Source organism: Etheostoma spectabile, unplaced genomic scaffold (assembly GCF_008692095.1).
Source record: "Etheostoma spectabile isolate EspeVRDwgs_2016 unplaced genomic scaffold, UIUC_Espe_1.0 scaffold00018835, whole genome shotgun sequence".
Lineage (NCBI taxonomy): Eukaryota > Metazoa > Chordata > Actinopteri > Perciformes > Percidae > Etheostoma > Etheostoma spectabile.
Genome location: NW_022604507.1, coordinates 75508 through 101435, shown reverse-complemented (window position 1 = coordinate 101435; position 25928 = coordinate 75508). Strand labels below are relative to the sequence as shown.

At 38.8% G+C, this 25928-nt stretch overlaps 4 non-coding genes across 4 annotated transcripts; all 4 read left to right on the top strand.

Annotated features, from left to right (window-relative positions):
- The first annotated feature begins 1680 nt into the window (after positions 1 to 1680).
- Positions 1681 to 1753, top strand: trnav-aac (transfer RNA valine (anticodon AAC)). The gene has a single exon. It is a non-coding gene; the product is annotated as a tRNA-Val (tRNA).
- Positions 1754 to 6827: 5074 nt separating this feature from the next.
- Positions 6828 to 6899, top strand: trnaw-cca (transfer RNA tryptophan (anticodon CCA)). The gene has a single exon. It is a non-coding gene; the product is annotated as a tRNA-Trp (tRNA).
- A 1859-nt stretch (positions 6900 to 8758) lies between these two features.
- On the top strand, positions 8759 to 8830 carry trnae-uuc (transfer RNA glutamic acid (anticodon UUC)). The gene has a single exon. It is a non-coding gene; the product is annotated as a tRNA-Glu (tRNA).
- Positions 8831 to 13222: 4392 nt separating this feature from the next.
- Positions 13223 to 13294, top strand: trnaq-cug (transfer RNA glutamine (anticodon CUG)). Its single transcript has one exon. It is a non-coding gene; the product is annotated as a tRNA-Gln (tRNA).
- Positions 13295 to 25928: the final 12634 nt, after the last annotated feature.

Below are 25928 nucleotides of genomic sequence, written 5' to 3'. Positions count from 1 at the left end.
TCAAGCTCCTCACCAGTTCCCGTTTGGTTCAGGAGGCAGACACCATCTCCACATTTGAGAGTAGGCTTGAGACTTTCCTTTTTGATGAAGCTTATAGGTAGTTCTGGCTCAGTTTTTCCTTGCCTCTTTCGCCTAGTGCTTGCTCTTGGTAGGAATTTTCGGGTTTCTGTAAATAACATCACAGAAGATGGTCTGGACCTGCTCTTTTATGAAAAGCGCAATGAGATAAGTGTTGTTGTGATTTGGCTCTATATAAATAAAATTGAATTGAATTAAATTACCTGAACCTCAACTTCCTAGCCTCATAGTTGATGTTTTACATTCTTGGATCCGTCTTAGGTTCCTGCTGTCTGCCTACGTTCCTGGATCCTGAAGTAGGTGATCATATTGTCACTGAAAACATATCTTTGATAGCAGGATCATTCTCAATCCTTTTGTAAAACCTTTGTCTTTCTTGGAGTATATCCACTATAATACATTCTTAAAAAATGCATCTTTTGCTATGGTTAGGCCTCTTATCCAAACTACTCTGGCAGATGTAGTAGTGTCGATGTAGCCTTGGGAAATAATTAGCAGCTGGTAGATAGATCTCCCCATCGGGAAATAAAACCCCAGTCTTCCGTGTGAGAGGCGGAGGCGACCATCCAAAGTTTCAGTAGTATTGTGGTTTTTGTGTTGGAACAAGTTGCACTGTTTGAAATAAGCTTTTGAGATACAAGAACGTCTTCACTTGGGACAGCAATTGACTCCCAACCCGATGGGAGAAATCCTGAGCTTTGAGATTTGGAGGGGCTGACTTTAATTACGAATGCTTGACACTGGACTTCAATCTGCCCCAGTGGGCGCTGTAGATCACTGTTTGATGAAGCCCACAGAACACCATAATCTGGAAAGAGCAGAAAAGGAATTACAAAGTGCCCAGACTTGACACTCTTCCACCGTCTGCTGCGCCTTGTGAGGTGCTGTTCATGTCCAGTAGATATGCTTTTTCCATCGCTTGACAATATTCCCATTTAGGGTCAGGAGTTCTCCTCCCATGCTGAACACAGCCTGAAACAAGGCACGCTTTCCCCCTCATGATTCACCCCAGTGGAAGCTGTAGATCAATGCCTGATTAAGCCAAATGAACCACATAGTCTGCAAAGAGCATAACCGGAATTCTAAGGTGGCCAGACTTGACACTCTTCCAACTCCTGCTTCGCCTTGTGACGTTTCGTTCATTCCATCGCTTGAAAATATTCCCATTTTGGATCAGGAGTTCTCCTCCCATGCTGAACACAGCTTGAGCCAAGGTCCACTTTCCCGAGTAGTCCCACGCGTTTGCCGGGACTTCCTCGAGGACTTGCATTGGTTAGCTGGTAGAAAAATCTCCCCGTCGGGGAATCCAACCCCGATCTTCCGCGTGACAGGCGGAGATACTGTCCATTATACTAACGAGGAATGCCCAAGCCTAAAATTTGGCACATCAAGAAAAGCTGGCGCTATTCCAACATTTAGGCCACAGTCAATGCATGTAGAAATATTTAGGTTTACTACATATTTGCTGTCATTCAAATCCATGACAAATCATCTGTGACTGAATCTAGTTTAAAATCTCTATTTTGTAGCATTTTGAACATTTGCAATAAAATAAAAAATGTGCATTTTCCCAAAAATATGCAAAATAAATGCATTTTGTCAGTTTCAGTAATGTAGTGGTTATCACGATCGCCTAACACACGAAAGGTCCCCTGTTCGAAACAGGGCGGAAACACATTTCTTTGTTTGTATTGACTTCGCACAATCAAACTCTGCGAAGTTAAACTCTCCATGACGTTCACGAAAAAATCTCCCTGACGTGAAATCGTGGCCAGGCCTACCAAAGTTTCCCCACTGCAGTAAGGCAAGGCAAGGCAAGGCAAGGCAGCTTTATTTGTATAGCACATTTCAGCAACAGGGCAATTCAAAGTGCTTTACACAAAATCATTAAAACAGATAAAACACAAGTACAAACAGTTAAAAGTCATAAGCATTAAAAATCAATAAGACACATGAATAGACAGTTAAAAACAAATAGAAACATTAGGACACATAAAACACAAGAATAAAAGTTACAGTGCAGCATAAGAAAGAAATGAGCATTAATTTAAAGAAAGGCAGCATCAAAAAGAAAGGTCTTCAGCCTGATTTAAAAGAACTGAGAGTAGCAGCGGATCTACGGTTTCTGGGAGTTTTCCAGATATGAGGAGCATAGAAACTGAAAGCTGCTTCACCCTGTTTAGTTCTGACTCTGGGGACAGAAAGTAGACCTGTCCCAGATGACCTGAGAGGTCTGGGGGGGTCATAGTGTAGTAGCAGATCAGAAATGTATTTTGGACCTAAACCGTTAAGGGATTTATAAACTAGCAAGAGTACTTTGAAATCAATTCTTTGAGACACAGGAAGCCAGTGTAAAGACTTCAGAACTGGAGTGATGTGATCCAGTCTCTTGGTCTTAGTGAGGACTCGAGCAGCAGCGTTCTGAATCAGCTGCAGCTGTCTGATTGATTTTTTAGGGAGACCTGTAAAGACCCCGTTACAGTAGTCAAGTCTACTGAAGATGAAAGCATGGACCAGTTTTTCCAAGTCCTGTTGACACATAAGTCCTTTAACCCTTGATATGTTCTTTAAGTGATAGTAGGCTGACTTTGTAATTGTCTTAATGTGGCTGTTAAAGTTCAGGTCTGAGTCCATGACTACACCCAGATTTCTGGCTTTGTCTGTTGTTTTTAACATTGTTGTTTGAAGCTGAGCGCAGACTTTTAATCGTTCCTCTTTTTTTCCAAAAACAACTACCTCAGTTTTTCCTTCATTTAATTTCAGAAAGTTCTGGCACATCCAGTCGTTAATTTTTGATGCAGTTAGTCAGTTTTTGTATTTGACTATAGTCCCCTGGCGATAAGGTTATGTAAATTTGTGTGTCATCCGCATAACTATGGTAACTTATTTTGTTTTTCTCCATAATCTGAGCCAGTGGAAGCATGTAGATTTTAAACAGAAGAGGCCCCAGAATGGAGCCTTGCGGAACTCCGCATGTCATATTTGTACGCTCAGATGTATAATTACCTATTGACACAAAGTAATCCCTATTCTTTAGGTAGGATTCAAACCAGTTTAGTACTAAGCCAGAAAGTCCTACCCAGTTTTCCAATCGGTCTAGTAATATGTCATGGTCGACCGTGTCAAATGCAGCACTGAGATCAAGTAATACTAAGATTGAAATTTTGCCACTATCTGTGTTAAGGTGGATGTCATTAAGACTTTGACAAGAGCCGTTTCAGTGCTGTGGTGTGGTCGGAAACCCGACTGAAAGGTATCAAAACTGTTGCTTAGTGGCAAGAAATGGTTGAGTTGTTGAAAGACTACTTTTTCAATGATTTTACTTAAAACGGAAGGTTTGATATTGGCCTATAGTTGCTCATTAGTGACTTGTCTAGGTTGTTCTTTTTTAAAAGTGGCTTAATTACTGCAGTTTTCAGGGCCTGTGGAAAGATACCTGAAAGAAGAGATGTGTTCACAATCTGTAGAGATCAGAAGTCAAACAATTGGAAACATTTGAAAAGTCCCGTTGGTAGAATATCAAGGCAACAGGTCGAGGTTTTCAGATGTTGAATAATGTCCTCCAGGTTTGTATGGTTGATTGTGTGAAATTCTGTCATATTGGAACTAGTTTTGCTTGAACACTGTGACAACACATATCCTGGACTTGATATGGAGGCACTGACTGTTTGTCTAATCTTCTGAATTTTGTCTTTGAAGAAGGAGGCAAAGTCATTGCAGTAGTCATCACATTCAGAGATTCAGGAATATCCTGTCGAAAATTGATGCAGAAAAACTAGTCCACGCATTTGTTACTTCTAAGATGGATTACTCCAATTCTTTATTATCAGGCTGCTTAAAGAGTCCATAAAGACTCTTCAGCTGATCCAGAATGCTGCAGCACGTGTTCTGATAGGAACCAGGAAAAGAGATCACATCTCTCCGGGTTTAGCTTCTCTGCATTGGCTTCCTGTAAAATCCAGAATAGAATTTAAAATCCTTCTTCTCACCTACAAAGCTCTTCATGTTCAAGCACCATCTTATCTTAATGAAAAAGAAAGTTGATGTTATATGCATTAATCTAAAAGAAAGTTGATGTGTATATGCATTAATAAAAAATAAATTGAATGTGTATATGCACTTATTAAAAAGAAAGTTGATGTTTTTTAAGCATTAATCAAAAAGAAATTTGATCTGTATATGCATTTATCAAAACAAAAGTTGATGTGTATATGCATTAATGAAAAAGAAACTTGATGTTTATATGCATTAATATCAAAGAATGTTGATGGTATATGGATTAATATCAATAAAAGTTGATGTGTTCATGCTTTAATATCAATAAAAGTTGATGTGTATATGCAATAATCTAAAAGAAAGTTGATGTGTATATGCATAAATCAAAAAAAAGTTGATATGTATATGCATCAATATAAAAGAAAGTTGATGTGTATTTGCATAAATCAAAAATTAAGTTGATGAGTGTATGAATTAATCTAAAAGAAAGTTGGTGTATGTATGCATTATTCAAAAAGAAAGTTGATTTGTATATGCATTTATTAAAAAGAAGTTGATGTCATAAGGAATGGTGATGATGACATAATGAATGGTGATGATAAATCAAATGATATGTATATGCATTAATATAAAAGAAAGTTGATGTGTATATTAGGGGTGATCCGAGTATCCGGCTGAAACGAGTATCCGGTACGGATAAAGCACTTTTGCCGAGTACAAGTATTATCCGAGTAATATGAGTCAATATCCGTGCTCGGATTGAATAAAACTCCTCAACTGGCCGCGCAGCGTTCTGTGATAATCACAGCGCCCCCCCCCCCCCTACAAACCCGCTCGGATCAATCACACACACACAGAACATGGAGAAATGCGCTCTCCTCTCTCGCTCTCTCTCTCTCTCTCTCTCTCCGTCAGTCAATTCGGTCTGCGGATCTGTTCCGTTAACGTTTAGGGTTTCTTCAGCTTCAGGTTTGTTTTTAACTTCGGTTTGTAGTCCTTACATAGTAACCAGTAGATTTCTGGTGAACGTGGGGTTTGTAGTCCTTACATAGTAACCAGTAGATTTCTGGTGAACGTGGGGTTTGTAGTCCTTACATAGTAACCAGTAGATTTCTGGTGAACGTGGGGTTTGTAGTCCTTACATAGTAACCAGTAGATTTCTGGTGAACGTGGGGTTTGTAGTCCTTACATAGTAACCAGTAGATTTCTGGTGAACGTGGGGTTTGTAGTCCTTACATAGTAACCAGTAGATTTCTGGTGAACGTGGGTTTCAGACATGCTGCTTGGTTTAAATGCAACTCCCGTTGCGTCTCTGCCATCGGAGATTTTTCTTTTTACTGTCAGCTGCCCCCGCCCCATCTCTCTCTTTCTCTCTCTCTCTCTCTCTCTCTCTCTGTGTCTCTCTCTTACTCACACACACACACACACACATACCTGGTGTGGAAATAAAAACAATAAAAAAGAACCAAAAACAAAAAAAATCACACTGATCATAAAAAATTTTAAAGTTAAAAAAAGAAAGTTATATTGAGTATGAAAAGTCTTGTTCATTACATTTTACTTCATAATTGCAACCGCATGTGTTGTATTCATTATTGCAAAACGTTCTGTATATAGTTTGTTTGTTACCATGACAACACCATTGATCTGAAGCTCGATGCTGTCATGTAAATAGTTTTCAAATCAGCAATAAATATAACAATTTCTGATCAACCCACATCAATTGCATGCTTAAATAAAGCCCCGCCCATTTCAAGACCACCCGACCCACTTCCGGGTTAAATCTGACCACTTCCGGGTTAGGCCCCGCCCAGTCCAAGTACGGTTACGGATACAGATAATTCATGTGGTAAACAGATACAGATACAGATACAGATACAGATATTGCTGTACTCGCTCATCCCTACACCTAACCATGTATCCTGTATCATAGCTACATGTATGACCTTTGCAGCAAAAGAACGTGTGAAAATCAGTTTGGTATTCAGTGAGGTTGATTGTTTGTTTAGAGGCTAAAAACAGGTTTAAACTAACTGTCCCTGTTTAAGGCTGTTGGGTGCTAACTCTAGCAGGAGGATAACACGGGGTAGACACCACCGATTGGTTTCATTTCTCTCTCCACTGACAGACCTCCTAATGTACAAACTACAGAGCTACGTGTTGAAATTGACTGGAATTCTCCTTTAAGGAAAAGTCCATCTGCTTTAAAAAGATGTCTTAATGCACCTCTCCATATTTCCTGACATTTGCCGTTACAATCAGATATGTCACTGTAAAAAATAGAATGTTGGCACATGTAGGGAGCTGCGTTGGGAACCGGAGGGTCGCCAGTTCAAGTCCCCATGCAGACCAAATTACGGAGTGTGGTTGGATGCCACTTCACAGCCTGGGAACTGCCAGGTACCCCCCCAACCGCTCAAGGCGCTGGTCCAGTTGGTAGCCCACTCACTCTGACATCTCTCCATTATTGCTTGAATAGATCCTGAGTGTGTGTGTGTGTGTGTTTCAGGCCTGTGTGTGATTACTAACAAAGTGTACACAGAGTGAAAATTGTAATTTCCCCACTTGGGGATCAATAAATATTATAGATTAAATTATATTAATGAAAAAGAAAGATGATGTGTGTACGTATTACTCAAAAGAACGTATAGGCATGTAACGTATAGGCATATATACATATGTGTATATGCCTTAAAAAGAACAGATATGCATTAATCAAAAGGAAAGTTGATGTGTACATGCATTAATCAGCAGACCTCGTGGCGCAATGGTAGCGCGTCTGACTCCAGATCAGAAGGTTGCGTGTTCAAATCACGTCGGGGTCAAATGTCCTTACTGCAGTTCTCTCACTCTGCAGTCCTGCGTGTGTGTATTTCAGCCCTGTGTGTGATTAGTAACTGAGTGTAAATTTAGTAATTTCCCCACTGAGGATCATTAAATTATTTTAATCAATAAGAAAGATGATGTGTATATGCATTAAATGGTGTAGATGGAACATCGTAAGCACCTTTGATCCGCATTAAAGGATCAAAAGCATTCCTTTGATGTGCCAACATTCTATTTTTTACAGTGACATATCTGATTGGTGGAACTCCCTGTTACCATGGAAATGTTCACTGCACCTGCAAACTCACCAACAGCCCTATCTCATGCTACTTTGACAAATTCTATGCTTTTCAGAATCTACATAAACACATTTTAAGTTTCTAAAATAAAACTAACTGTTAAAGAGATTATAAAACATCTATTAAGTTGTTCAAATTCAGCTTCATTAAATTAACCCATTAAGTTTCCGCATGATGCATCAGTACTAATATCAAATTCTAATGTAGGTGCTTTCTGCATATTTTTCATCATTTAACACTTAGGTAAATATATGTATCAGATCCAACTCTGTATCTGAATATTAGGACTGGGATCAGGGTAAAAAATGATATACCCCCCCCCCCTCCTTCTCTCCTGGTTAGTAGATTTTAATCAAGTATATTTATCAATAAACAATAAAATGAAGAATGCAAATGTTCCGATACATGTGCTAGTTTACTGATATGTATATAAGCAGATTTTAAAAATTATCTGTGAAAAATCTTTCAATGAAAATGAAAATCATTATCTGTAATTACCAATGTGCCAACAAGTATCAAAGAATCAAATCAAAGTTGTTTATTAAACTTATTCAACACTGTCTGCTCGAGTTATCTTAGCTTGCTAGATGAAAATAAATAGACAGGGTTGTAACCTAGCAACACTTATTGTTTGTAAGACACCATTTTGTTTTTGATTACTCAATCTTAGGGACATCTCTCAGAGGAAAAAAAATGCTGCTAATATCCTGTCTCTGAAAATAACCTCAGGCCCCAGAGGGTTAACCGAAATACAAGTCAGGAATAACTAGAACTGCCAACAGTTTTGACGGGTCCAAACCCCCCCCCCACCCCCATGCAAGTTGGCCCCAATGACCCGGGGAGGCACAAAAGTGGAACCAAACAAAACAATGGGGGGGGGGCAAATGTCAGGAAATATGGAGAGGTGCATTTAACAGTGGAAAGATGAACCAAGACGGCTTTTCATATATATATTTTCTTTTTCTATTGACTATAGTTGTGTTTGTTATTAACAGAAATCAACCCGTCAACATTTCTATTCGTCATAAAGTTCCGCCGTTAAGTTTTTTAACGCCAGTTCAAAAAGAGCTGAACACGGAGGAGGATTCCTCCCTAACGGCCTCTCTGCTCTGCTCTGTGCCCCCGCTGTCCGTAATAGTTAAAGCAGATAAAAACCTAAAGAACACTCAAAAGCTTCAAGATAAACTTAAAAAGAAGCTTCTTCATTCACGTTCAAGAGAAGGCCTGTGAGACCTGTCAACTCCCGGTATGGGAAGCGGTATTTAACCGGTGAAGGTCTGCGGCAAGATCAGTAAGATCTGTGTCATTGGTCCTTTATTAAATCAGAGCTGTAGTTACATACTTACCCTATGCCCTGATATGCATGTGTCAAAAACCATATAATGCTAATAACTAGACATGATATGCGTCTCTATAATTAAACATTATAAAACTATAACTAGACAGGCTGGCTGGGAAAACCTGAATCCTGACTGTCTTCGTTCACATTCAAGAGAAGCCCTGTTTCCAGCCAGACTATGAATTGATTCATTAAATCCCTGTTATTAATGTGGACTCAGTCCCATATGGTCTAGCGGTTAGGATTCCTGGTTTTCACCCAGGTGGCCTGGGTTCAACTCCCGGTATGGGAATTGGTATTTAGCTGGTTAAGGTCTGCACAAAGATCTGTGTGATGTCCAACATTGGTCCTAAATCAGAGCTGTAGTTATGTACATACCCAACACGGTTAGACTTTACTGTTATTTCTACAGTTACTTACCGTAAAATACCATAACTTTCTTTTCCGGTTCATTACTGTAATATGCATTGCATTGTCGCACTGTTGCTTGCTCTGGAGGAAACTACTAGAACTGTTGGGTCCTTGTAAATTCTGGAGTGTAGTCTATCTGTAAAGTGTCTTGAGATAACTCTTGTTATGAATTGATACTATAAATAAAAATTGAAATTGAATTATGGGTAGTAACATTTAATTTACATTTATTTACTGTATTTTTTCAATTTGCTGTAGTCTGCTGTAAAACAACAGCAGTAGTGCTACTGTAGGTGAATACAATTGTTAGTTCATGTTATAGAAGCATAGAAATAAGATGGAAAATAAAAACATCTCTATAAAATTACACTATTTCATTTTATAAAAATATTTTACATTGTATTTATTATGCTTTTAGCAGTGAAGGTAATTTAAAATTGTGACATGCTTTTCAGCAGTGTAAATAACTTATTGAGAGTTGTAGAGACAAACAACCTGTAATTTTCTAATGTTAAACTCAGATAAAACTGAAGTTATTGCTCTGGGGCCCAAGCACCTCCGTGACGCATTATCCAAAGAGATAGTTACTCTGGATGGCATCACCCTGGCCTCCAGCACCACTGTGAGGAATCGTTTCACCTATGTAAATGTGCAAAATAAATATTTGTATAAATATTAAATGTATTATGTTCCAGTTTAATGGGTGTTACGACAGGTATCAGCAATGCAGTTTCCATTTTAAACTTGACATGCCATAAAGTTTACTCTTCAGCAGCTAGAGACAATTCACTCAAGACACTTGCAGCAACAGATGCTTTGCCAGACATCAACAGACTGGAAATGGACTTGATGCTGAAACAAAGCATAGGGATTAGCAGAAGATAGTTTTGATCCATCGACCTCTGGGTTATGGGCCCGGCACGCTTCCGCTGCACCACTCTGCTGTTTAAGTTTAGGGGAAGGAAAATTCTGAGATTCACATTTTGAGGGACAGTTTTCGGGTTGCAAAGTTAAACATTTGGTAGACCTTGAAACTATCATTTATGTGAGCTTCCTGCTTACCTCGAAGAATCTTGAAGGAGTCTACTGAAGCAATAATGAGCCAATACCTTGTTAAAAAATGTTATCAACACCCTTCACTCGTTGCAATTTTTCTCTGACATTGTTTATTTTAGAAAATTGTAACCAGCATTAAATGAGTAGTTTTAGGTCTGTGTGAATGTGGGCCGAGAATTTACCTCGGCTGAACTTGTGAACATCTCTTTGTCATATTCCCAGTCTGATCAAGTCCAGGTGCTGGAAAATCTGTGATTCACGTTTTGAGGGAATGGGATCTGCATGTGCTTTCTTACCAGAAAGTTTCTGGAAGTCCAAATGGCATCTTTGATGGCGGCCAGGGTGAGCCACTGATTTGCAATGTTACATGCTAGTATCTGTTTCTTTGGCCTGACGGATGGACAGACGACCCAAAAGCATAATACTTCTTGCCAAGACATAACAAGAAACAAAAAAAGAGTGGGGGAGACAGAGTTAAGCCCCGACAGAATAGAGAACTACAGACAAAAGTTATGAATAGTACCAAGTGTGACCAGAAGAATTGGAATAAAACTAGAACTTTAAAGTACAAACCTTTCTTCAAGAAATCTTTATTGTGCTCACATTGAACCTCATTTCTGAAACGTGCATACGACCTAAAACCGGCGTAGGACGGGCGTACACCGATTCCTACGCAAAGTTCGGCAATGTATGTGGAGTGCATAGGTCTCCACATACATTGTTTTTATTAAGATTGAAGACCAAATTGTTAGTTTTTACGAACTTTTCCCAACCATCGAAATTGTTTTCATAGCCTCGTTGGCGCAGTAGGCAGCGTGTCAGTCTCATAATCTGAAGGTCGTGAGTTCAACCCTTACACGGGGCAGGTGTTTTAAAACACAACTGATGCTGGAAATACAGTGACTTTCAGGTGGTTGAATACTGGCACAAGCACATGAATGGAAGTTGTGATTCTGTGGTTATTTCTGCGATTGAGACACAAAAGGCAATCTTTTTTTTTTAAACGATATTTTTATTCAAGAAAGGTAACACTGTATAGGATGCATATAAATAGAATATCTTGAATTGGTTTAACATTACTTTGTCAATCAAATCCCATCCACCCACCCACAACAACCACTTACTGCCATTAAATAATTAAGGATAATAATAATAACGATAATGAAAATAAGTACATAATAATGAGAAGAAAAAAAAGAAAAAAAGGAGAAAGAAAAGGGGGGGGGCACTCAACACTCTTACATTATACATGCCTGTAGCTACACATGGTTGAAAAAAGAAAAAGAAAAAAAACACATCAGGGCCCTGTTGTCTTACGGGAGAGTATTGAGCTTATCAAATACAAAATCAACGGGTCCCATATTTTGTGAAATTTACTAATTGAACCTCTGGTAATTTTTTCTAATTTCAAGAAAAACATTAGTTCACTGAGCCAGACAGACCCTTTAGGTGGATCAGGAGATTTCCACTGTAAAGCTATTCTTCTACGGGCTAACAAAGACGCAAAAGCAAAAGCATTCTTCTCATCAGTGGGCAACAAGATCTCATTAATCAAGACTCCAAAGATGGCCATGTCTGCAGAGGGTTTCACTTTGGTATCAAAAGCATCATTCAAAATGTTGCAAACATATGACCAAAAATCTCTTAGTTTAGAACAGGTCCAAAACATATGCGACATATCTGCTGGTGTAGAATTGCAGCGCTCACACCTATCTTGAATGTCAGAATAAATTCTTGATAGTTTGGATTTTGTGTAGTAAATTCTGTGAAAAACCTTGAACTGTATCAAGCTAAGACGGGCACAGGATGAAGTGCCATTTACTCTAGTCTGAGCACAGTCCCAGAATGCATCAGTGATGTCCCTCCCTAACAAAAGGCAATCTTTAAGGGTGCTAGCACACCAATGACTCATCACAGTATAAAAAAACGCAGATGTGCCTTCATTAACAATGTTGTGTTATCTCATAGGTACAGGAAGCCACACGTCTCCATGAATGTATTTCTTAACATTTATTTTCAGTCTGAGTTACAAGATTTGCAGTGAACGTTGTATTGTCCAGCAGAAAGGCAACAGGTGTGTTACTTTTTGACTATGATTTATATCGTAGCAGTGCAATCATTTTGCCCAGGTTTGACTTCCAGCCACCACAGTTGCATTTACAGGTTTTGAAGCCGTATACAACATTAACATTACATGTTTTACCCAGGTTTCTTCTTTTTTTCAGTGATATTTCAATTTCCTTGCGGGAGTCATCCCAAAAGGATTAATAAAGATAAGTCTATGTCTATCTCGAAAAAAGTAAAAAAAATCCGAAAATCTAACCCTCAGTGGTAGAGCTCATGCTTTACATGTATGAGGACCTGGCATCTCCAGCAGGTATTATGGTAGAGTCTTTGAAAGAGCTGCAACAGATATTACCTCCTGTGGTAATCTGACTGGTAGGGTTATAGAACGTAGTGGTAGACTAAGACCTCCTGTGACACAAACTAAGAGGTATGCTCTCTCTTTTATACCCCATGCTATCAGACAGCAAAACAAGCACTTTAAATGTGCTGTATTTATATAGCGCTTTTCCAGTCTTAACAACTGCTCAAAGCGCTTTTACATCTACAGGAAACATTCACCATTCACAAACAGTCATACACTGTGGCCAGGGCTGCCGTACAAGGTGCCACCTGCTCCTCTGATAAACATTCATACACATTCACACTCCGATGTGCAGCACCGGGGGCAGGTTTTTCTTTCTACATTCAGTGTTTTGCCCAAGGACACTTCGACAATGACTGCAGGGGCGGGGATCGAACCACCAACCTTCCTATTGGCAGGCAACCGCTCTACCACTGAGCCACAGCCTCCCCATGCACTTTTCACAGTTTCTATTTTACCATATTTATGTACTTGCACTGTAGTATATTTGTTGTATTATACTCTGTTTTTTATGGGTGTTACGGCGGGTATGAGCACTGTAGTTTCCATTTTTATGGACGAAATAAACTTGACATGCCATTAAGTTTACTCTACAGCAGGTGGAGACATTTCACGTCAGACACTTGCAGCAACAGACACTTTGTTAGACATCAACAGACCGGAAATAGACTTAAGTTGGCCAGTAATTGTTGCTTTTTCATCTTTGTTGTTATTTTTGTGTGCCTTTAATGTCACACATGTCGATATTATGAAATAAACTGCATAGAAAACCTTTCTAGCAAGTTTAAAGGTTCCATGGTGTAATGGTTAGCACTCTGGACTCTGAATCCAGCGATCTGAGTTCAAATCTCAGTGGAACCTGTTCTTAAGCCACAGCACAGGTGAAAAAGATCAACCTATCAACTTTCCCCATCTAGTTTAAAGTGAGCTTACAGGTTTAATGTCCTTGGTCATTTAGACTGTAAACAGTACATTAGTGGAGGCATGTTGAGGAGTCACCTGGTTGTTAATGTAATTAAAGGAGCTCCAAATTTGACAGTATTGACTGGAAGTGATAGGCTTTGAGAAACATGGGGGATACACACTTTGCATTCAGTCTCGTAATCACTATAAAAATTAGGTATCACTGAAATTTGAACTTGTGTTGCTGCAGTCAGAGTTTACAGTGCTCATCCTGAATGGACCAGTATAGTGTATCAGAATTGCTTGTTGAATGGTCTATTAGCTTTGGAACCCCCCTTTCCCCACAGCTTTCAATTGTCAGATATGGGTGGGGGAGTGGGCACTGTGTCCAACCCTTTCTGTGTAAAAAAAACCCACTAAAGACGTCTCTTGGATTAAAGACAAAACCTCTGCGGAGAACCTTTTACCAAATCCAGGTGCCCTTGGCATAGTTCTGATCTTTTGGGGTTTAGCATGGATCAGGAACCAACACATCTGGACTCAATGTGGGCATTGTATGACAATATTTGACACATTTAGACCATGAAGACAGTTATCAGTTTATTTCCCATCTGGCAGGTGTAATTGTGGACACAGTTGGACATTTTGAAGATAATTGCACAATATTGACCCAATTGTCAGTCTATTTCCATCTGACAATCAGAAAGGGTGATGCAACAAGAAATTACCAGTCCAACCATCGCGGTAAGCCTCACTGGGTGTCCAAACTAAAATGATAAGAGGCAACTTGGTAGACTCCTTACTGATGTTTAAATCTGTACTCACAATGCCCTATTTTTAAACAACAGCCAATCACAAGTGTTACATGTGAATAATCATTGTGTGATTAATCAGGAAGCTCACATAAAAGATAGTTGCAAGGTCTACTAAATGTTTAACTTTACAACCCATAAACTGTTGGAACCTTGGTCCTTCCTTCAAAATGTGAATTGAAGATATTCCAGTCCCTGGACATGTAAAGCAGAGCAGAGTGGCGCAGCGGAGGCGTGCTGGGCCCATAACCCAGAGGTCAATGGATCGAAAACATCCTCTGCTAATTGCTATCTAGTCTATCACTACGTTCTATAATCCTACCAGTCAGATTACCACAGGTAATCAACCATATCTGTTGCAGCTCTTTTAAAGACTCTACCATAATACCTGCTGGAGATGCCAGGTCCTCATACATGTAAAGCATGAGCTCTACCACTGAGCTACATCTCCTGAAGATTTTCAGATTTGTATTACTTTTTTCGAGATAGACATAGACTTATCTTTATTAATCCTTTTGGGATGACTCCCGCAAGGAAATTGAAATATCACTGAATAAAAGAAGAAATCTGGGTAAAACATGTAATGTTAATTTTGTATATGGCTTCAAAACCTGTAAATGCAACTGCGATGGCTGGAAATCAAACCTGGAAAAAATGATTGCACTGCTATGGTATAAATCATAGTCGAAAAGTAACACACCTGATGCCTTTCTGCTGGACAATACAACGTTCACTGCAAACGTGGTAACACAGACTGAAGCAATTCTGGGACATGGATGCACACAAATGGAAAGATAAAGGAGAGAGGAGCTCAGTGTGTCAAAGGAAGTCCCCCGGCAGTCTAAAACTATCACAGTGTAATTAAGAAAGACAGGGTAAAGAGAGGAGCCTGGTTGGGCTAGAACTCTCCCCTGCTGGATTGAGCTGTACTGCACCGCCTTCCTCTAGTTTTATATTGTATTATGTTTACTCTTAAATGTGATGACGGTGTCTGCGTAAACTTAAGTACACAAGGTCAGACCAGACGTGAGAATTTTTGCAGCCTACGCTCACGTTCAATTGATAAATGCCAAACTTTGGGTGGGAATCGGCGTACGCCCGTCCTACACCTGTTTTAGCACATTTCATAAATGAGGGCCCATGTCAACACAATAAAGATTTCTTGAAGAAAGGTTTGTCTTTTATAGTTCTAGTTTTTTTTCCAATTCTTCTGGTCACACTTACTCTCTCTGGTTGCACTATTTCACATCTTTTGTCTGTAGTTCTCTATTCTGTCACTTTAATGTTCTACTAAACAAAGTTTTGGAGGAATAAGATATTAGTAAGGTTGGGAAACAATTTAAACAAATAATTTATAACATTTAGATTGACTTTTGAACAATATATCTGTTTTTAGTACTGCATACATTTAGTAATCATGCTATATTGGTCAATATTAAAAGTTAGTCTTTATAATAAGTATTGTTTAGTAATAAATAATTTTCTTTTTCTTTAAACAATGTATGACAGGTAAAACCAAGCATTTTTCGTTCTCTTTTCTCTAAAAGCAAGTATGTCTTACAGTAATCATTGCAGGGAAGTAGGGTGTATAAAGGCAAGTCATATGCTCAGCAGTGTGGACACTATAATTTGGAATAATATTGAAATGAAGCCAATTAATATAATACATGCCAACTTTATTACATTATTGATCTCAACAAACAATATGTCTTTAGGTAACGAATATATTGTTTAGCACAAGAAATGACTGACTATACAAAGGTTTTTACGCCAGGGAGGAAAATAAGAGAATCAACAAACTAATTATGTACAAGATTAAAACACACATAACATATAAATCACAATACATCATAGTATTGTATGCATAGTAAAATCTAACAATTTACATTATACATTTACATTTTTGATTTTTAATCTGATCTGAGACATTAGTTCCAAATGAAAACACTAGTTGTCAGAAGAGGATTTGAACCCCGCCTCCAGTGGACGACTGCGACCTGAACACAGCGCCTTGGACCGCTCGGCCATCCTGACTGATCCAACAAAGATTCAGTAAGACCTGTATAAAAAATTATGATATACTAAATAAACATGTCACTCTATTGTAGGTTCTCGGTCATCCATGTCATAGTTAACAAGGGAAGGTTTCTCAACTGTCAGCCCAAATATATGGGCGTTCATGGAGACATGGAAGAAAGTCCCCAGGTGGCAATGTGTTGACAATGGCAATACATTGCACGGGATGTGAAGACAATGTGTAACACAGGCCAAATCCTATGGTGGGAATCAAGATCCACCAATGTTTCTGTCCACAATGTCCACCTGAATCCAGAAATGTCCCTGCCAGATGGGAAATAGACTGACAATTGGGTCAATATTGTGCAATTATCTTCAATAACTGTCTTCATGGTCTAAATGTGTCAAATATGTCGTACAATGCCACATTGAGTCCAGATGTGTTGGTTCCTTATCCATGCTATTACCCCAAAAGATCAGAACTATGCCAAGGGCACCTGGATTTGGTAAAAGGACTTCTTTAGTGTTTTTTTTTTACACAGAAAGGGTTGGACACAGTGCCCACTCCCCCACCCATATCTGACAATTGAAAGCTGTGGGGAAAGGGGGGGTTCCAAGGCTAATAGACCATTCAACAAGCAGTTCTGATGAACTATACTGGTCCATTCAGGATGAACACTGTATACTCTGACTGCAGCAACACAAGTTCAAATTTCAGTGATCCCTAATTTTTATGGTGATTACGAGACTGAATGCAAAGTGTGTATCCCCCATGTAACTCAAAGCCTATCACTTCCAGTCAATACTGTCAAATTTGGAGCTCCTTCCAATTACATTAACAAGCAGGTGACTCCTCAACATGCCCCCACTAACGTACTGTTTACAGTCTAAATGACCAAGGACATTAAACCTGTTAGCTTACTTTAAACTAGATGTGGAAAGTTGAAAGGTTGATCTTTTTCACCGGTGCTGTGGCTTAAAAACAGGTTCCACTGATACTTGAACTCAGATCGCTGGATTCAGAGTCCAGAGTGCTAACCATTACACCACGGAACCTTTACACTTCCTAAAAAGGTTTTCTATGCAGTTTATTTCATAATATCCAATGTGTGACATTAAAGGCACACAAAAATAACAACAAAGATGAAAAAAGCAACAATCACTGGCCAACTTAGGTCTATTTCCAGTCTGTTGATGTCTAACAAAGTGTCTGACGTGAAATATCTCCACCTTCTGTAGAGTAAACCTAATGACATGTTAAGTTTATTTCGTCCATAAAAATGGAAACTACAGTGCTCATACCCGCCGTAACACCCATAAAAACCAGAGTATAATACAACAAATATACTACAGTGCAAGTACATAAATACGGTAAAATAGAAACTGTAAAAAATGTACTTTTAAAGTGCTTGTTTTGCTGTCTGATAGTCTGAGGTATAAAAGACAGAGCTGACCGCTTAGTTTATGTCACAGGAGGTCTTAGTCTACGACTACGTTCTATAACCTACCAGTCAGATTACCACTGGAGGTAATATCTGTTGCAGCTCTTTTAAAGACTCTACCATAATACCTGCTGGAGATGCCAGATCCTCATACATGTAAAGCATGAGCTCTACCACTGAGCTACATCCCCTGAAGATTTTCAGATTTGTATTACTTTTTTCGAGATAGACATAGACTTATCTTATTAATCCTTTTGGGAGGACTCCCGCAAGGAAATTGAAATATCACTGAATAAAAGAAGAAATCTGGGTAAAACATGTAATGTTATGTTGTATATGGCTTCAAAACCTGTAAATGCAACTGTGGTGGCTGGAAATCAAACCTGGGCAAAATGATTGCACTGCTACGATATAAATCATAGTCAAAAGTAACACACCTGTTGCCTTTCTGCTGGACAATACAACGTTCACTGCAAATTGTAACTCAGACTGAAAATAAATGTTAAGAAATACATTCATGGAAACGTGTGGCTTCCTGTACCTATGAGATAACACAACATTGTTAATGAAGGCACATCTGCGTTTTTTTATACTGATGAGTCATTGGTGTGCTAGCACCCTTAAAGATTGCCTTTTGTTAGGGAGGGACATCACTGATGCAGTCTGGGACTGCGCTCAGACTAGAGTAAATGGCACTTCATCCTGTGCCCGTCTTAGCTTGATACAGTTCAAGGTTTTTCACAGAATTTACTACACAAAATCCAAACTATCAAGAATTTATTCTGACATTCAAGATAGGTGTTAGCGCTGCAATTCTACACCAGCAGATATGTCGCATATGTTTTGGACCTGTTCGAAACTAAGAGATTTTTGGTCATATGTCTGCAACATTTTGAATGATGCTTTTGATACCAAAGTGAAACCCTCTGCAGACATGGCCATCTTTGGAGTCTTGATTAATGAGATCTTGTTGCCCACTGATGAGAAGAATGCTTTTGCTTTTGCGTCTTTGTTAGCCCGTAGAAGAATAGCTTTACAGTGGAAATCTCCTGATCCACCTAAAGGGTCTGTCTGGCTCAGTGAACTAATGTTTTTCTTGAAATTAGAAAAAATTAAGTACTTCTCCAGAGGTTCAATTAGTAAATTCACAAAATATGGGACCCGTTGATTTTGTATTTTGATAAGCTCAATACTCTCCCGTAAGACAACAGGGCCATGTGTTTTTTTTTTTTTTCTTTTTTCAACCATGTGTAGCTACAGGCATGTATAATGTAAGAGTGTTGAGTGCCCCCCCCCCCTTTTCTTTCTCCTTTTTTTCTTTTTTTCTTCTCATTATTATGTACTTATTTTCATTATCGTTATTATTATTATCCTTAATTATTTAATGGCAGTAAGTGGTTGTTGTGGTGGGTGGATGGGATTTGATTGACAAAGTAATGTTAAACCAATTCAAGATATTCTATTATATGCATCCTATACAGTGTTACCTTTCTTGAATAAAAATATTGTTTAAAAAAAAAAAAAGATTGCCTTTTGTTGTCTCAATCGCAGAAATAACCACAGAATCACAACTTCCATTCATGTGCTTGTGCCAGTATTCAACCACCTGAAGGTCGGTGTATTTCCAGCATCAGTTGTGTTTTAAACACCTGCCCCGTGTGAGGATTGAATTTACGACCTTCAGATTATGAGACTGACGTGCTGCCTACTGTGCCAACGATGGTTGGGAAAATTTCGTAAGAACTAACAATTTGGTCTTCAATCTTAATAAAAGCAATGTATGTGGAGACCTATGCACTCCACATACATTGCCGAACTTTGCGTAGGAATCGGCGTACGCCCGTCCTACGCCGGTTTTAGGTCGTATGCACGTTTCAGAAATGAGGTTCAATGTGACCACAATAAAGAGTTCTTGAAGAAAGGTTTGTACTTTAAAGTTCTAGTTTTATTCCAATTCTTCTGGTCACACTTGGTACTATTTCATAACTTTTGTCTGTAGTTCTCTATTCTGTCAGGGCTTAACTCTGTCCCCCCCCGCCTCTTTTTTGTTTCTTGTTATGTCTTGGCAAGAAGTATATGCTTTTGGGTCGTCTGTCCATCCGTCAGGCCAAAGAAACAGATACTAGCATGTAACTTTGCAAATCAGCGGCTCACCCTGGCCGCCATCAAAGATGCCATTTGGACCTCCAGAAACTTTCTGGTAAGAAAGCACATGCAGATCTCATTCCCTCAAAACCTGAATCACAGATTTTCCAGCACCTGGACTTGATCAGACTGGGAATATGCCAAAGAGATGTTCACAAGTTCAGCCGAGGTAAATACTCGGCCCACATTCACACAGACCTAAAACTCCTCACTTAATGCTGGTTACAATTTTCTAAAATAAACAATGTCCGAGAAAAATTGCAAAGAGTGAAGGGTGTTGATAACATTTTTTAACAAGGTATTATTGCTTCAGTAGACTGCTTCAAGATTCTTTGAGGTAAGCAGGAAGCTCACATAAATGATAGTTGCAAGGTCTACCAAATGTTTAACTTTGCAACCCGAAAGCTGTTGGAACCTTAGGTGCCACTGTCCCTCAAAATGTAAATCCCAGAATTTTCCTTCCCCTGAGTATAGACAGCAGAGCAGAGTGGCGCAGCGGAAGCATGCATGGCTCATAACCCAGAGGTTGATGGACCAAAACCATCCTCTGCTGATGCAGGTCCCTTGATGTTATACAAGCAAATACTTAAGACCCTGACAGATTTTAGCTGAATTTCCTTGATGGAAAATTGCTAGAACTCTGTGTTTCATGGCTCGTTGGTCTGTGGGTATGATTCTCGCGTTGGGTCCAATAGGTCGCTGATGAGATCACTTTGCATGGATTAAATAATCTGGTTTATTTATTGAGTGTGATGGAAAAGAGTGTCATCGGCGTGGTAAATTCATCACGATTTTACTATCACTTTTTACTGACAAAATCAAGTCTGTGTTTTGGTAAAAATATTTTGTATCAAATGAGATCAGGAAACTGACTCATTCAGTGGAGACGTGAAAAGACCCCATGACAATCTACCTGACCATAGTCTTTCAAGTCAGTGACAAATCCAAGCTGCATTTCCTTTTTCCCAAAATTCAAGTTCCAATGTTGGTAAAATGTTTTGCTTCTAAAGTAGTCTTTCGTCCAATGTAATCAGAAAGCTCAATCTGGCAGTGGAGCCATAAAAACACCAAACTACTTAACATTTGCCTTTCTAGTCACTGACTGATCACACGTACTTGATGGAAAATTGGTAATTGCTAATTGCTGAAAGTGGTTTTACGTGGCTCGTTGGTCTAGGGCAGGGGTCAGCAACCTTTACCACTCAAAGAGCCATTTGGACACGTTTCACACAGAAAAGAAAGCACTGGGAGCCACAAAACCCTTTGAAATTTTAAATTAAATAACACTGTATATAACTTTTTTTTGCCTTTGTGCTATGTATAAACAAACTATACTGTGTTACAATTATGAAATCAATGAACAACTGCAGGGAAAATGAATTTCTGCATACAACAAAACATTTTTAACTCCAAAAAAAAGACGTTGTGTTGAACGTTAAATAAAACACTCAATGTCTATTTGAGTCCTTGTAGTAATGAAACAAAACACCGAACTTAAATTATCCACTGGCAGTAAACAAAAATGCCGTCCTCTCTCTGCGTGCCGTCATCCTTTTACCGGCGCCGTGCAGTCAGCCGTCAACCTGAATAATAAAATGTCTATTTCACTGAACAATGAAAAAATGTGAATATTTGCAAAATAATAGGCAATTAAAATACTGATCATACTTGGTCAATGTGATTTCTCCTCCTGAACCTCAGCGCACAGCGTCTGCACATCGGGGCTGTACGCGGTCACCTTCATCTTCACACAGGACTGTAAGCTGTCATCTGTGAGGCGTGGGCGGTGTTTGTTTTTAATAAAGTTCATGTTGGAGAACACCTGCTCGCATACATATGTGGATCCAAAGATCGACAGGACTCCAAGTGCATACTTTTTCATGTTGACACAAATGTCGGGGATTGCATTCCAGGTTTCAAACACAAGTTGGTCTGGCAAGCACCGTCAACTTGCGCTCGAATGCCAAAACCTCCTCCAACATGTGCCGGGCTGTGCGTCCTTTACCCTGAAGAGCTGTGTTCAGGTGCGATGTCATGTCTACCAAGAAGTGAAGCTTTTCGAGCCACACTGGCTGTTCTAGCTCAGGAAATGTGAGCCCTTTGCTGCCCAGGAAGGTTTTCACTTCCTCCAGACATGCCACAAAGCGTTTCAGCGCCTCGCCTGTGGGCAGCCACCGGACTTTGTTGTGCAGCAGAAGATCAGAATACGTGCTTTCCAGCTCGTCCAGTAACGAACGGAACTGACGGGGATTTACACCTTTCGCCATTATTTTGCTCACAATCTGAATGACAACATTCATGACTTCTGTGCATTCCGGAAGAAATGTTTGAGCACACAGTGCTTCTTGGTGCAGGAGGCAATGAAAAGTCAGCAACTTTCTGTCCAGCGACCTCTGCAGGAAAGCCACAAAGCCGTCATGCGCTCCAGTCATACTCTGTGCTCCGTCTGCACCACTGACACCAGGTGGGTGGTATTGATTCCTTTTGATCTTAAACAATTCAAGACAGCCTCACAAACGTCCTCCCCCCCGTGTTCGGCCTTTTAGTGGTATCAAGTTTACATACCGGCAGAACAGCGCTATATCACCTTCGTCTTTAGATTCATCACAAGCAATTGATTGAATTGAAATTGAATTGAAATTGAGTAGGCCACAGCTGAATTGATGTCTTTAATTTGCTGTCTGGTGATGTCTTCTGCCATTTTTATGGTTCTGTCTTTGACAGTCTTTGCAGAGAGGGACATATCCCTGATTTTCTGCACAATTTCACTCTTGTTTTTAAAGTCCTTGAATAGTACATTCTGAAATCTTAATGAAAGATTCTTTTTCTATATTCTCCATCTGTAAACGGCTTCCCGTGCCTCACTAGTTCCTGAGCGGCAACAAAACTAGCATATGTACTTGAACTTCATCCACTTCTTGAAGTGATTTTTGCTCTGATCAGTCCTCTGTGTCAGTTCCAAAACAGCTTTTTTTCTCTAATCTCCAACCGGATATTTCTGAGCAAAGGCTGCGTGTTTATTCTGGAAATGTCTTGTGACATTTGACTTTTTGTTGTTAGCTAGTTTGTCATTACATTTTAGGCACACTGGTAAACCAGTCTCGTCAGCAGTGAAAGCAAATGAATCTGCCCACGTAGCATTGAACGTCCTATTTTCATCACATTCTTTTCTTTTCTTTGAATTCTCCATAGTTGGCCTACCTGGGGTCAAAAAGTTTAAAAAAAAACACTCACTGGCGGGTGTCGCACATTGTGACGTGTATTAAGAGCGACAACAACAACAACAAAATAATAATATTTAAATATTTAACTATTTTAGAAGTTACAAGATCGCCATAATCTTCCTAGAATTACATTTTGAACATGAACAAACTAAAATAAAATACATTTTAATTAAATACTCATTAATTATTTTCAAAAGCTGAGGAGGAGCATCAAAGAGCCGCATGCGGTTCCTGAGCCGCGGGTTGCCGACCCTTGGTCTATGGGTATGATTCTCCCTTAGGGTGCGATAGGTCCTGGATGAGACCACTTTGCATAGTGGAAGCATGGATTGAATAATCTGGTTTATTTATTGAGTGTGATGGAAAAGAGTGTCATTGCCCTCGCAAATTCATCACGATTTTACTATCACTTTTTACTGACAAAATCAAGTGTGTGTTTTGGTAAAAAAAATTGTATCAAATGTTTCCTGTTGTCAAATGATATTGGAAAGCTGAATCGGGCAGTGGAGCCATGAAAAGACCCCATGCCCATCTACCTGACCATAGTCTTTCAAGTCAGTGACAAATCCAAGCTGCACTTCCTTTTTCAAGCTGCATTTCCTTTTTACCAATATTCAATTTCCAATTATGGCAAAAGTAGTCTGTCGTCCAATAGATGGTGGAAACTAGGCTTTTCTGCTGTCACTTCTGACCGAAAAATTCAAGTTCAAATGTTGGTAAAATGTTTTGCTTCTAAAGTAGTCTTTCGTCCAATATAATCAGACAGCTCAATCTGGCCGTGGAGCCATAAAAACACTACATGCCAAACAAACTACTTAACAATTGCCTTTTGAGTCACTGACTGGTCACATTTACTTGATGGAAAATTGCTGATAGAATAATTTTATGTGTCTCGTTGGTCTAGGGGTATGATTCTCACTTTGAGTGCGAGAGGTCGCGGGTTCAACTCCCGGACGAGCCCTGAAGCAGGGCACTGTTCCAACCATAATCTGTACTTTAAAATCCAGTTTATGTTAAATTAACCCAGATTAGGAGCCAGCACAATTGTAGTACAGCATGTTGGCAATTTTTCATATCCTGCTTCAACTACATGCTACAAAAACAACTGAGAAAAAATATAAGGAACAAACAAGCAGGACATGACTCTCCTTGTTCATTGGTCTAGGTTTATGATTCTCGCTTATGGTGTGATAGGTCCTGGATGAGACTACTTTGTATAGAAGGGGAGGCATGGATTGAATAATCTTGTTTATTTATTGAATGTGATGGAAAAGAGAGTGTCATACGCAAATTCATCAAAATACTACTATCACTTCTTAGCTTTCCAGCCGCTGCATTTATCAATGTACGATCATTCTTACGCTCTGATTGGCGTGATACGAACGTTTCATGAATATCACGTAAATCCTGTCGTAAGAGGATTTCTGCGCTCATATCTAGCCCACCTCTTTTTTTTGTTTCATGTTATGTCTCGGCAAGAAGTATTATGCTTTTGGGTCATCCGTCCAGCTCTACATCAGAATCAGAAATTCTTGATTGATCCCTAAAGGGAAACTCTGGACAAAACCTTCTCCTTCGAGCCGGATTTGAACCAGCGACCTAAGGATTTCAGCTACATGCCTCTACAGTCCTTTTACAAGAAGTCAGCTGAAAGGTTACTTGCCCAACCTGGTTTGATAAAATCTCTTTTAGTAGCATGGTTATGGCCAAAATGATAATGACAAATACTTTGATCAATATGGAGATCACAATTACTTGTGGATTTTCTTCTCCAAAGTGCTGGAAAGGAAGTTTTCACCAATTGTTGAACCTCAGGTTAAAAAGGAACAATCCCAGCAAGGTATTTGTCATACTAAACTATGACTGTCATGATTTTTTGTCATACTATACTATAACTTTTATGAATTTGTTTACATACTATACTATGACTTTTTTCTACATACTACGACATTTTTTGAAAAAGGGGAATTAGCTCAAATGGTAGAGCGCTTGCTTAGCATGCGAGAGGTAGCGGGATCAATGCCTGCATTCTCCAGAGGACTTTAGATTCTTCTTGTTTTACAACAAGAACTATAAATCTGGACTTTTTATGACATACTACACTACGACTTTTTATGAATATTTAGACATACTATACTATGACTTTTTATGACATTTTATGAATATTTTGTCATACTATACTATGGCTTATATGAATTTTTGACATATACTATAACTTTTTATGAATATTTCGACATCCTATACTATGAATTTTTTCAACATACTATGCTATGAATTTTTTTGACATACTATACTATGAATTTTTATGATTTTTTATGAATTTTTGACATACTATACTATGACTTTTTATGACTTTTTACGAATTTTCGACATACTATACTATAACTTTTTATGACTTTTTATGAATTTTTGACATACTATGGCTTTTTTTGAAAAGGGGAATTAGCTCAAATGGTAGAGCGCTTGCTTAGCATGCGAGAGGTAGCGGGATCAACGCCCGCATTCTCCAGAGGACTTTAGATTCTTCTTGTTTTACAACAACAACTACAAATTTGGACTTTACGACATACTACACTACGACTTTTTAGGAATATTTTGACATACTATACAATGACTTTTTATGACTTTCTATGAATTTTTTGACAACTATACTATACATTTAAAAAAAATATTTTGACATACTACAGTATGACATTTTATGTTTTTTTCGACATACTAAACAATGACTTTATGAATATTTCAACATACTATAACTTTTTAAGACTTTTTAAGAATTCTTTGACATAGTATGACTTTTTATAAATTTTTGACAAAGTATACTATGACTTTTCTGATTTTTTTGACATATTATACTATGACTTTTTATGACATTTCATGAATTTTTGTCATACTATACTATGACTTTTATGAATTTTATGACATACCATACTAAGAATTTTTTTGACATGATATA